The sequence below is a fragment of the Ambystoma mexicanum genome, chromosome 5q (genome assembly GCF_040938575.1).
Source record: "Ambystoma mexicanum isolate Mex_15411 chromosome 5q, UKY_AmexF1_1, whole genome shotgun sequence".
NCBI classification, from domain to species: domain Eukaryota; kingdom Metazoa; phylum Chordata; class Amphibia; order Caudata; family Ambystomatidae; genus Ambystoma; species Ambystoma mexicanum.
Window position 1 is genome coordinate 513,248,366 of NC_090933.1, and position 12,088 is coordinate 513,260,453.

The window sequence follows — 12,088 nt, forward strand, 5'->3', positions numbered from 1 at the left end:
CATTCAACCTTCACACATGGTTTTTGAAAGGTTGAGATATAAGGATTGGGACCTCCCGGACGACGTAATAGAGATTTTGCTTTCGGCCAGAAGGCCTGCAACTAAATCCTTTTTTTTTTTTAAAACGAATTTTATTAATTTTCCAAACCAACAAACAATACAAACCAAACATGCAGTGCATTTCACCACCATTACATTAACATCAATTAGTCTTAACCACTGCTCCCCCGGTCCCACCCCCCTTCAAGAGCCTGTTTGTCCTACACATTCAGTATCTGCTACAAATGGACGGGTATCGCTTTCTTCAGATTCCGCTGAATCAGATAATGTTCCAAACAGTCCTGCTATCAATACTTTCCATGCCATCAGGGTGCCCACTTCTTCTTCCCCACTCATGCTACATGCCTCCTGCCATACCACCGTTTCAGCCTCCGCCCATTTCTGTAATTCCTTCCACCACACCTCCACCCGTGGCTTATGACACTGTTTCCATCCCATAGCAATCCTCCGCTTTGCAAGGACATATGCCAAGTCTTTCAATTTCCCAACATGTTTAAGTTTCCGTGCTCTGGGGAACCCTCCCAGCAGGCAGGCCCAGGCCGTATCTATAATGAGCGTGACCCCTTTCTCCGATAATTATTGCACCACTTCTCCCCAGAAACACTCAATTCTCCAGCATGGGGTCTGGCATGGATTCACATGCTCATGAATATTCCCTGTCGTCAGGCTGGGAATCCTCGGTAAAGAAAAAAAAATCAGTATCAGTTTCGTTTCTGATCTGACTTTCGTAGTAGTAACCAATCACTGATTTCTGCGTCATACTGACCACAGCCAATGACTGCCCTCTCCCTAAGCCCCGCCTCTGGCAGCCATCCTCAGATTTTTACCGCACGTTGAAGTGTCGGGATCCTCGTGCTATTGCTCTCGAGCTTTAGTGCGTTTTCGCGCTTTCTTCATAGGAAAATTCTCTTTTTCGGTCAAAAGAGCCTCAAGCTCCACCGTTGCTATATCCGATCAACGGGGACCCGTTTCGGATTCTTCTACGCCCCTCAAGGATGAAGATTTCGTCGAGCCACGCTTTTGGAGGACTCCAGAACTTTCTCAGGCCCATCTCGTACATAGCCCAGGAGAAGGGAAGCTCGACGCCCGGGAAGCTGTTCAGGGTCTGCCCTGCATGCCAGTTTCAGAATGTCTTCAAGGAGGACGAACAGTCCCTTTGCCTCTACTGCCTGCATGAGGACAAGACGCACGTGGAGAAGGACTGTGCGTTTTGCGTGAACATGTCAGAGCGGACCATGAAGGACCGCCATCTGCGTCTCGCCAACTGGCTGGAAGGGAAGACCCCGTCGGGCGAGAAAAAGTAGTAGTCTGAGCGGTCTTCTAAGACCTTTGAGGGCGCCCCGGCGACGGGGGCCCAACAGAAGGCCAAGCACCGTGAGTCCGCGGGCACCGGGAGCGCGGAACGGTCAGGCTCTTTGGTTGCCAGGCAGGGCGCAACCTCCCCGGCGCCATCAACCACGAGCCAACGCTCTGGCTCGGGTAAGAGGAAGTCCGAGCACCCGGCAAAGCTCCTGGAGAGGCCCCAGTCGAGCTCGAAGGCCAATTCAGAGGGGGAGCAGGCGGTGAGCGCACCTAAGGTGGCGAAAGTCTTGATCCACCCGGCCAAGGCCTCTACCGAGACAGTCACGGCGGCCCTGGCTCAGCCTGTGGAGGCTACACTAGTGGAGGCGACCTTGGGGCCCAGAGTCTCCCTGCCACCGCGGAGAGAGTCCTCTTTCAAGCCCATCGACAGGACCCCCGTGAAACCTCCGACGGAGAAGAAAAAGGGGGGGGCAGGAGGCCATTGTGGATTCGGCCTCAACCTCTGAAGAGGAGCTGATCGAAGTCTTAAGCCACAGCATTGGCGTGGTGGAAGACCAGCCCGTCGGGAGGCACCCCGACGAGGGGGACGACGAGAACGTCGAGGGTACCGACGAGGTTCCTGTCCGCCCGTCGGAATCCCCTCAACCAGTTCCGCAAGACAACTCGGCGGCCATTTTGTTGGCTATACAGTCCCTATGCTCGGAGATGAGGACGAGATTGCCGTTACCACCGAAGGAGGAACCGCTCCCGATGGGGGACCCGGAGCCGGGACCTTCTTGGAGCCCTCCTCCTAAGAGAAGAAGGATTCATCCTCCACCTCCTATTCAACCATCGCGCCCGTCTCAGCCCTCCACCCCGTCCACGACCCGGGGGGATGACACAGGGACGGACACGGCCGCGACGGTTACAGACGACGAAGTTTACGGCGAGGATCCTCCGTCGTCACCTCCTCCCCGGGTTCCCCGCCCGACGAGATTGGATCGTTTCATGCCATGATCGCCAGGGCATCCGAGCTTTTCCAGCTCTGCCCGGAAGAGAAGAAGGAAGGCTTCCCTTATCAACGGCACGAGACGAAGAGGAACACGGTCCTCGCTGTACCTCTACTGTACGATATCTGGGATGAGGGTCTCTCCCTCCTCAAGAACCCATCCACAACGCCTGCGAGAAAGGCAGAAGAGAGAAGGAAGAAAGCGGGGGGGGGGGCATCAGCCTCCACGTCAACTTCCCCCCCGGACGGCGAGGGAAAGAAATTGGACACGATGGGACGCAGGGTCATCTTATCGGCAGCGACGACGATTAAGGCTGCCAACGCCTTGGCTATCGTAGCACGCTACGACAGGGAGTTGTGGTACAAGATCGCCCCCCTGCTGGACTTCCTACCGGACGACAAGAGGGCTGAGGCCCTAGAGATCTTGCAGAAGGGGAAGTGGCGTCGGACCACGCCATTACGGTAGCGACGGACATCGCTGATACTGGTTTTCGCCAGTTGGGCAACGGCGTGTGCCTTAGACGGCGTGGATGGCTCAAGGCAACGGACTTCAGGCAGGACGTGCAGATCAGAGTTTTGGACATGCCGTTCGACGGGAACAACCTGTTTGGGAAAACAGTGGACGATTCCCTGCAAGCCATCAAGGCGGACACGGAGACAGCCTGGGCTTTGGTGTTCTCCAGCAACGATGGCCCCCTTTCGGAGCACCGGAGGCAAGCAGGGTGCCTCCAAAGGTTCCGGCGGCGGATATTCCACCTACCGTCAAGCGGCCCGTTCGTCGTCACAGGAAGCCTACAGGGGACGAGGCAAGTCGGGCGGACCCCGCCGTCGTCGCCAGGGAGGACAAGGCGGCAAAGCTTTGTCGAAGCAGGACTGAACCGGCCGTGGGGTTGGGCCCCCACCGAAGCACCCCAGTGGGAGGCCGGCTGGCGAACTTCGTCGGCGTGTGGGAGTCCATCTCTCCCGACCTTTGGGTGCTGGAAGCCCTGGCCCAGGGTCACGCACTCGAGTTTCTAAAGAAGTGCCCGCACGTCCCCCCCCGTGGCCAGGAAGGAACATCACGTCCCTCAACTTCTCTTGGAGGTAAAGGCGATGCTCAAGAAAGGTGCCATCGAGCTCGTCCCAAAGAGGCTTCGGGGCTCCGGAGTTTACTCAAGATACTTCCTCGTGAAGAAGAAGAAGACAGGAGGATGGTGTCCCATCCTGGACCTACGACCACTGAACAAATTCATCAAGGCACAGAAGTTCCGGATGGTCACCCTCCAGCACGTCCTGGGTCAGCTGGAGGAGGGCGATTTCCTGTCGTCGTTGGATTTGGAGGATTCTTACTTCCATATCCCCATCCTAAAGGGACACCGAAAGTTTCTCAGATTCGTGGTCCAAGGGCGGCACTACCAGTTCTGAGCCCTTCCCTTCGGATTGAGGTCGGCACCCAGGGTGTTCACCAAGTGCCTCGCACCGGTGGCGGCGCGGCTGCGCCTGGAGGGGATCCACGTCTACCCCTACCTGGACGACTGGCTCATCCGAGCAAAGACAAGGGAGCTCGCTGCGGAACACACGGCGAGGACCGTCCAACTACTCACGGACCTGGGATTCTCCATAAACTACGCCAAGTCCCACCTGGTGCCTGCGCAAGACGCACTGGTTCTGGGAGCGAAACTCGACACAGTGGCGCTTCTGGCCTCGCTGTCGGAGGAAATAACGAGGGCCATCTTGGGCAAGGTGCAGCGGATGCTGGTTACGGACGCGGCCAAAGTGAGGTCCATCAAATCCCTCCTCGGAATGATGTTTTCTTGCATTTATCTCATCCGCCTGTGCAGGCTTCGGATGCGCCCGTTGCAGGAGTTACTGGACGCTCGCTGGGTCCAGACGACGGGCAGCTTCGAGGACAGGATCACACTCGATGAGATTTTCCGACGAGCGATCCGGTGGTGGGGCACCCGCGCGCATCTGACGGCGGACATGGACTTCCAGACCCCGGGCCACCAGAAGACAGTGACCACACATGCCTCCCTGGAAGGGTGGGGAGCGCACACCGAAAATCTGCACGCGAGAGGCCTTTGGCTTCCGACGGAGAAATACCTCCATATCAACTTCCTGGAGCTCCGTGCAGTGTTTTAGGCCCTCAGGTCCTTCCTTCCGTCCCTCAAGGGCAAGGTGGTGAGGAGCTTCACCGACAACATCACCCCCATGTTCTACATCAGGAAGCAGGGCGGTGCCAGATCCCCAGCCCTGTCCAAGGAGGCGCAGGATCTGGGGCATTGGGCCGTCGGCCAAGGGATGTTTCTGGTGCCGTTTCATCTGGCAGGAATAAAAAACACCATCGCCGACTCGCTCAGCAGAGAGCTGCGCTCGTGCCACGAGTGGGAACTACGACAGGATCTAGTGGACCGCCTCTTCCGACGCTGGGGCACTCCCCAGATCGATCTGTTCGCGACGGCGAAGAACTCCAAGTGCCGGAGGTTCGCCAGCAGGTTTCCCCAGCCGAGGAGCATGGGCGATGCTTTCTCGTTCCCCTGGGAGGGCCTATTTCTGTACGCGTTCCCTCCTTTGCCGTTGCTGATCCGGCTCATCAACCAGCTCAAGAGGTCACGGTGCAGGATGATACTCGTCGCTCCCCGCGTGGCCGAGGCAGATATGGTTCCCGGACCTTCTGGACTTGTCAGCGTCCTCGTCAATCAAGCTGCCAGTGGACGCGGATCTTCTCTCCAGGGAAGGAGGCGCCATCCTCCATCACGACCCGAAGTCGCTGAACTTGCAGGCCTGGCTCCTGCAGCGCTAGAGTTTGGTGGTTACGACATACCGGCCGACTGCAGAGAGGTTCTTGCAAAGGCAAGGGCGTCCTCAACTCTTAAATGCTACGGACACAAATGGAAGAGGTTCTCTGTCTGGTGCCACGCACAGAAGATTAACGCTCTACGGATTACGGCTCCGCAAGTACTGCCGTACCTACTGACGCTGGGCAAGGCTGGACTAGCGCACGCTTCCATCAAGATTCATCTTGCTGCGATCTCCCGATACACCAGAACCACGGGCCGGACGTCCCTGTGGTCTCATCGTCTGGTGAAAGAGTTCATGAAGGGACTGTTCAGATCGTTCCCGCCGGTGAAGGCGCCGGCCCCGGCGTGGGAGCTCAACGTGGTGCCTACCAAGCTCATGGGACCTCCGTTCGAGCCTCTGCACTCAGCCTCAATGAAGTTCTTGTCGTGGAAAACAGCATTCCTTGTGGCCATCACCTCCGCACGACGAGTGGGAGAGATCCAGGCCCTTTCCTGCAAGCCCCCGTACTTGACTTTTCATGACACGAGGGTAGTGCTCAGGACGCACCCCTCCTTCATGCCTAAGGTTCCGTCGGACTTCCACCTCAACGAACCCTTGGTGTTGCCTGTTTTCTTCCCGTCGCCTTCGTCGCCGGTTGAAAGGACTTTGCACTCGCTGGATGTGGCTAGAGCGCTGAAGTTCTACTTGGACCGCACGAAGAGCTTTCGGAAGACGTCACAACTCTTTGTGAACTTTGGACCTGTCAATCGGGGGAAGGCTCTCTCGAAGGTTTCCATTTCCAGATGGCTCTCCGGCTGTATCATGTACTGTCATCGGTTGGCAAACCGACCGCTGCCCGGCCGTCCGAGAGCCCATTCCACCAGAGCGATCGCAGCTACCACAGCGTTCCTATCTGGTGTGCCCCTGCTGGACATCTGCAGGGCTGCTACGTGGAGGTCGACGCACACCTTCACGAAATTCTACTGCGTCGACCGGGATTCCAGGGAAGAGTCCAGGGTTGGCCAAGCAGTGCTGCGCAACCTGTTCGCCTGAGGTGAGCCTTTTGAGGAGGTAAGAGATGCTTAATGTTGAGTTGTTGTATTGCTTAATGTTGAGCCTGATGCCACCTCCCGTGGTTGTGCATGTGTGTACTGCTATGTATTCTCTTATTCATGAGCATGTGAATCAAGGAACAAGTTACTTACCTGTAACTGTTGTTCTCCAGGATGGATTCACATGTGAACCCTCCCTCCTACCCCTCTGCGGCTCTTCACTTGGTCATACTGCCACTTCACGTGCTACCAAATCTGAGGATGGCTGCCAGAGGCGGGGCTTAGGGAGAGGGCAGTCTTTGGCTATGGTCAGTATGACGCAGAAATCCGTGATTGGTTACTCCTACGAAAGTCCGATCAGAAACGAAACTGATACTGATTTTTTTTTCTTTACCGAGGATTCCCAGCCTGACGACGGGGAATATTCATGAGCATGTGAATCCATGCCAGACCCATGCTGGAGAAGAACAGTTACAGGTAAGTAACTTGTTCCTTATTGGGCAAGAACAAAACATATGTGTCATATCAGCGTTCTCCTTGTCGCACTTAGGGCACGCCTGTCGCCCAGCATTACCAAACTTAGATATTCTCATAGGGGTCATATATGCTCTGTGCGTTATAAACAGCTGTATCTGTTGTAATCTGGCATTTCTTGATACTTTCTTGTGGTATCCCAGGGCACGTTCCCACATCCCGTCCTCCAGCAAGCTCCCACATCTGCTTCCCAGTCCAATCTCAAATGCGTCCGCTCCTTCCCAACCCTAGTCATTACCATCTCATACAATCTAGAAATCTCATGCCCCCCTTCTGATATGTCATATATTGTCCCCTTAGTGGCATCTGGTTCCTCCGCCAATACTGTCTCAGGCCATGTTTTCCGAATGTTCTGCACCAACCTGTGGTACGTGACGTACTGGCCCCTGTGCAAGCCCGACTCTTCCCCTAGTCCTTCAAAATCCCTGATGGCCCCCTCTTGCCAAATATCCCCCAACGTTACCAATCCGACCGATTCCCAATAGGTTCTGATAATCACCCTTAGTTGCTTATCTCCCCCCGCTAAAGCAACCTGCATCACCTGCGGGGAACACGGGTACGGGTCCTCATCATCCGACATGCTCTACGCCACATTTTCCACCCAAGCAACATCATCCCCGGGCGCTCCTTCATTTCTGAACCAGGCACCCAGATAATTTTCTTCAGGTAAAACGGGGTACAATCCTGCCCCAACAACCTAAATTCGGGGGTTGCTTCATTGGAGAGCCATTTGACCACATATTGTAGTTGACCAGCTACATAATAGACCTCAAAGTTACGCAGTTTAATACCCCCCTCTCCTGGAAATTCTGCAACTTCCACAGCGCCAGTCTGTTTCGGGTACCATGCCACAGGAAGTCTCTGCACATACTGTTCAGCTTGGCAAAAAACTTCTTGGGTATCATATGTAGAATATTACTAAAATAATGTAGAAGCCTAGGCAGGACCACCATTTTTAGCATCGCCCCCAGTCCCATCATTGCTAAGGGCAACTTCTCCCAGAACTCCATACTTTTACAGATTTTACCTATGGCTATATCGGTGTTATGCCTATCTTCCTCCTCCGCTGTGTGATACACATCTTTTCCCAGGTAGCGGAAGGAACTAACCGCCCACGGTATTGGCAACACTGGTAACCTTTCTAAGGGGGTTCCCTTGTAGCTACCTAGCGGGAATATGCTAGATTTATGGGGATTCACCGCTATGCCAGACAGCACCGCGTACCTCTCCATTACCCCCAGAATATTTCGTCCGGATATTTCAGATATAATAACAAATCGTCTGCATACAGGGATATTAGGTGTTTTTTCCCCTCCTACCTCAATACCTATCGTATCATATTGTTGTCGGAGGTATACTGACGGGGGCTCCAGAGCCAGAATGTATAACATCGGGGACCAGGGGCAACCCTGTCTAGTGCCCCTGCTAAGTTGCCATCTTTCGGATATTTTTCGGATATCGCCGCTCCTGTACGAACCCTGGCTAGCGGCTCACTATACAGCATCCTTGCCCTCCTGATGTAACCCGGCCCCATCCCGTACTCCCCCAGGGCCTCCAACAGCCACCTAACCGAGTCGAAATCTTTCCCCGCATCTAAAGACACAACCGCCATTTCACCTTCATTGTTACTCCCCCATTTGACCACCCGATGGAGTCGCCTGTGGTTGTGAGTTATATTCCGGGACAGTTATATGCTCGGGACATAGCCTGTTTGGTCTGGATGTATTAATTTGCTAATAACTTTCCGCAATCTATTTGCCAGGACCACCGTCAATATCTTGCCGTCCTGGTTCAGCATCGACAAAGATCTATAGGAGCCACAGCTATGCCCTGGTTTGTTGGGCTTGGGGAGCGGTATTCTGATCGCTTCTCTAAGCGACTCCAGCAACCGTCCCACCTCAAACGCTTCGTTAAGCATTTCTAGCATTCGGGGGGAGTACCTCCTCTATATACGCTTTATAAAATTCACTAGGAAGCCCGTCTGCTCCTGGGGTCTTACTGGAAGGCAGCTTCCTAACAACCTCCTCCAATTCCTCCAAAGTGATCGGTGCATCCAGCTCTTCTCTCTCTTCTGCACTGATCTTGGGCAATCCTATATCCCTTAAAGTGTCAAGTATCTCCTCTTGGCTGCCCCCCCCTTTGTCCTCGTATAGTACCCTGTAACAGTCCTCAAATTCCTTATTGACTCCCTCTTGAGTGTCCGCTACCTCTCCATCTTCTCTAGTTATTGTCCTAATCGGGGGCCTAGGGGTTTCACTCTTAGAGGCGGCCCGTTTTATCCCCACCTGCATGCTGCCTCTCAACATACTTTTTATAATTAAGGTTGCAGAGCCTTTCCCAGAGTTCCGCACACTGCTGCTGTAATTTAAGTACTAGCTCCGTGTCCACACTACCATTTTTTAATTCCTTTTTTTGTTCATCTTCTACCCTTTGTAAGTCAACCAGGACCCCGCCCTGCAGGCCCTTTTGATTTAGCGATGGCAGCACCCCGCATCACTACCTTAAAGGCTTCCCATAGTGTACCTACCGAGTCAACACTGCCAGTGTTTACCTCGAAATAGTTAATAATCTTATCTCTGATATCCTCTTTGAAAACTGAGTTCTTGAGCGCCTCAGCGCGGAGGCGCCACGTCGGAATCCACGCCCTAGGGCGGCAATATTTCCACCCCAGGACCAGGGGCGAGTGATCTGACAGGACCCTCGCCTTGTATTCTATTTGAGTAGTCTCTATCACTACATCTGGCGTGGCAAAAACATAGTCAAGTCTTGTGTGCAGCTGCTGCGGGGCTGAGTAGCGCGAATACTGCTTCTCATTAGGATGCTTTATTCTCCACACATCTGCCAATCCGAAATCGTCGAGCAGCGTCTGCAGTGCCCTAGCTGGTGGGGTGGGCCTATCAATCTTGTCATCAGATCGGTCTATCTTGGGGTTCAGCACGCAATTGAAATCCCCTCCCCAGATAACCCCTCCCCCCCCCACACACACACACGTACCCAGGCTGGTGCACAGAGTCCTGAAGTATGCCGCCGTGTTTTGATTGGGGGCATACGTGTTTACAATGCACACCTCTTTATTCTCTACCAACGCCCTCACTATGACCATCCTCCCCTCAGTTTCCACCACTTCCTGTATTAGCTGGAACGGGACGTGCGGCGCCACCCAAACCAATACCCCCCTTGCATAGGCAGAGTACGGGGAACCCATAACAATACCTTTCCACTTTTTCCCCACCAGCTCCAATTTTTCCCACGTCAGATGAGTCTCCTGCAACAGTGCAATATCTATCTTCTGTCTTTTTGAATACAGCATGACCATGTTCCTCTTTAAATAACTTTTAAGACCCCTGACATTCCACGTTACGATCTTAAGATCTCCCATAGCTCATTAGTATCCTCCTCCCCTCCGTTCAACCAATCCCACCCGTCCACGCAGAACAGATACAATCCTCTAGCTCGTCCTTGTAGGCTCATGTACAAACTCGAACTCCCCATAACTATGTACACCCCGAACTCCCCCCCCCCCCCCTCCCTTCCCTCCTCCCACCCAACCCTTCCTCAACACCACACTCCCCAACTGCTGCCCAGCTCCATCCCTGGATCTCAGGCACCCCCACATCTAGCCCTGCTAGCACAAACCTATGCCCAGGGCTCAGTAAGGTGAAGTTGCCCTAATGGCCACTTAACTACGAATACTAAGTGGGGTATAAAGACCATCTCTGCAAGGCTCCTCATAAAAGCACTAGTCGCAGTGCTCCTACCATATTATATAACAATCTAGCCTTGTCTGCCTAAAGGCCGCGCCAATGACTATAATCAAGTCCCATAGTTCTACACCGCTCCATATCATGGCGTCCCCATCGTGCGCTACTTATCTCCTTCATCTCCTCTTCCCGTCTGAATGTCGGGCTCTTGGGGGCAACCCTGCGCGTCAAGCCATCCCATGGCGTCCTCCGGAGTTTCAAAAAACAAAGTCTTGCGTTTGTGAAAAACTTTCAATTTCGCCAGGTAAAGCAGCATGTATTTATGGCCCGCTTCTCTCAATCTCCTCTTAACAGTCCCAAAGTTCATGTGACTCCGCTGCACAATCAGGGTATAGTCTGGGTAGGCCGTTATATTTGCCGCCCCTCGTTTAATTGTTCCACCTTTGCAGAAGTGTTTCAGTATCCTTTCCCGATCCCGGTAGTTAAGGATTTTGGCAATTACCGGCCTAGGCGGATTGCCCAGCGGCTGCTTCCTCGTTAGAGCTCTATGCGCACGTTCCACCGCAAATCCCTGAGACAGAGCTCCTCCAGGTATCTCCTGCAACAGCATGGTTTCGATAAACTCTGTGGGGTCATAGCCCTCTGATCCCTCTGGCAAGCCCACGATGCGGATGTTGTTCAGTCGGGCACGTCCTTCCGCTCCCTCCGCCCTGTTTTCCAGGTTGCCCACTCTCTGCACCAGGGCGTGCAATTCCGCCTTGTGTGAGGCACAGTCCGCAGTGTTCGGGCTCACCTCTTTCTTGAGGGTCTCGAGGGTCTCAGTGCGCTCCGCCAGGGACCTGACGTCCTGCCGGAGTAAATTCACCTCCTCCTGCACCTCACCGACCTTAAGATCCAATGCCGTTTTCAGTTCAGTAACAGCTAGTTCAAGCTTGGCCTCCCAAGCCGCCTTCGGGTTTGCAATCGCAGCTAGGACCTCCTCATTAGTGCCCGTGACAGGCATGCCGCCAGCAGGAGGCTTATCCTTGCTCTTGTAGCTTTCCGGGCCAGGAGACGTCCTGGCGAATTCGTCCAGCGTGGGCTGCCTCCCCTTCGGTCTCACAGGTTTATTGGACATGATTCTGCGGCCGTAGGTTACGATCCAAGGGTCCACTCCAGAGGCACACCCAGCCTAGCCCTGTTTGCCACAATGGGTTGCGCTCTCCCATGCAGCCGTATGAACACCACTCCGACCGCACCATTCTGCGGCCGTAGGTTACGATCCAAGGGGCCACTCCAGAGGCACACCCAGCCTAGCCCTGTTTGCCACAATGGGTTGCGCTCTCCCACGCAGCCGTATGAACACCACTCCGACCGCTCCACAGGGTGGGGGAGGGCACGCACAGTCTCAACATCATCAGCCCACCCAGGCGCGGGGGCGTCAGTATCTCAGAGGCTCATCCGACCTCCTCCTCTACCCGCACCAGGCAGCCCGCGACGGCCGGCAAGTCCGCCTTCTCCTTTCTTCTCAGTTGTTGGGCAGCACCAGGATGCCTGCGATAGCCAAAGCGTGCGTGTCACCAAGGGCGCCCGAAGCTACGCTAGAGGGCGCGCCCTGTGCAGAATACTGTGAACTTCCCCCGTAAGGCATCCCGTCCAGCCTGCAACTAAATCATTGTACTGGTGTTGTTGAAATAAGTTCAGTCTGTTGT

At 54.4% G+C, this 12,088-nt stretch overlaps 1 protein-coding gene across 1 annotated transcript in view; it reads left to right on the plus strand.

Annotated features, from left to right (window-relative positions):
* ASXL3 (ASXL transcriptional regulator 3) overlaps positions 1 to 12,088 on the plus strand; it is a 1,228,938-nt gene that overhangs the window by 371,189 nt on the left and 845,661 nt on the right. The window lies entirely within an intron of this gene.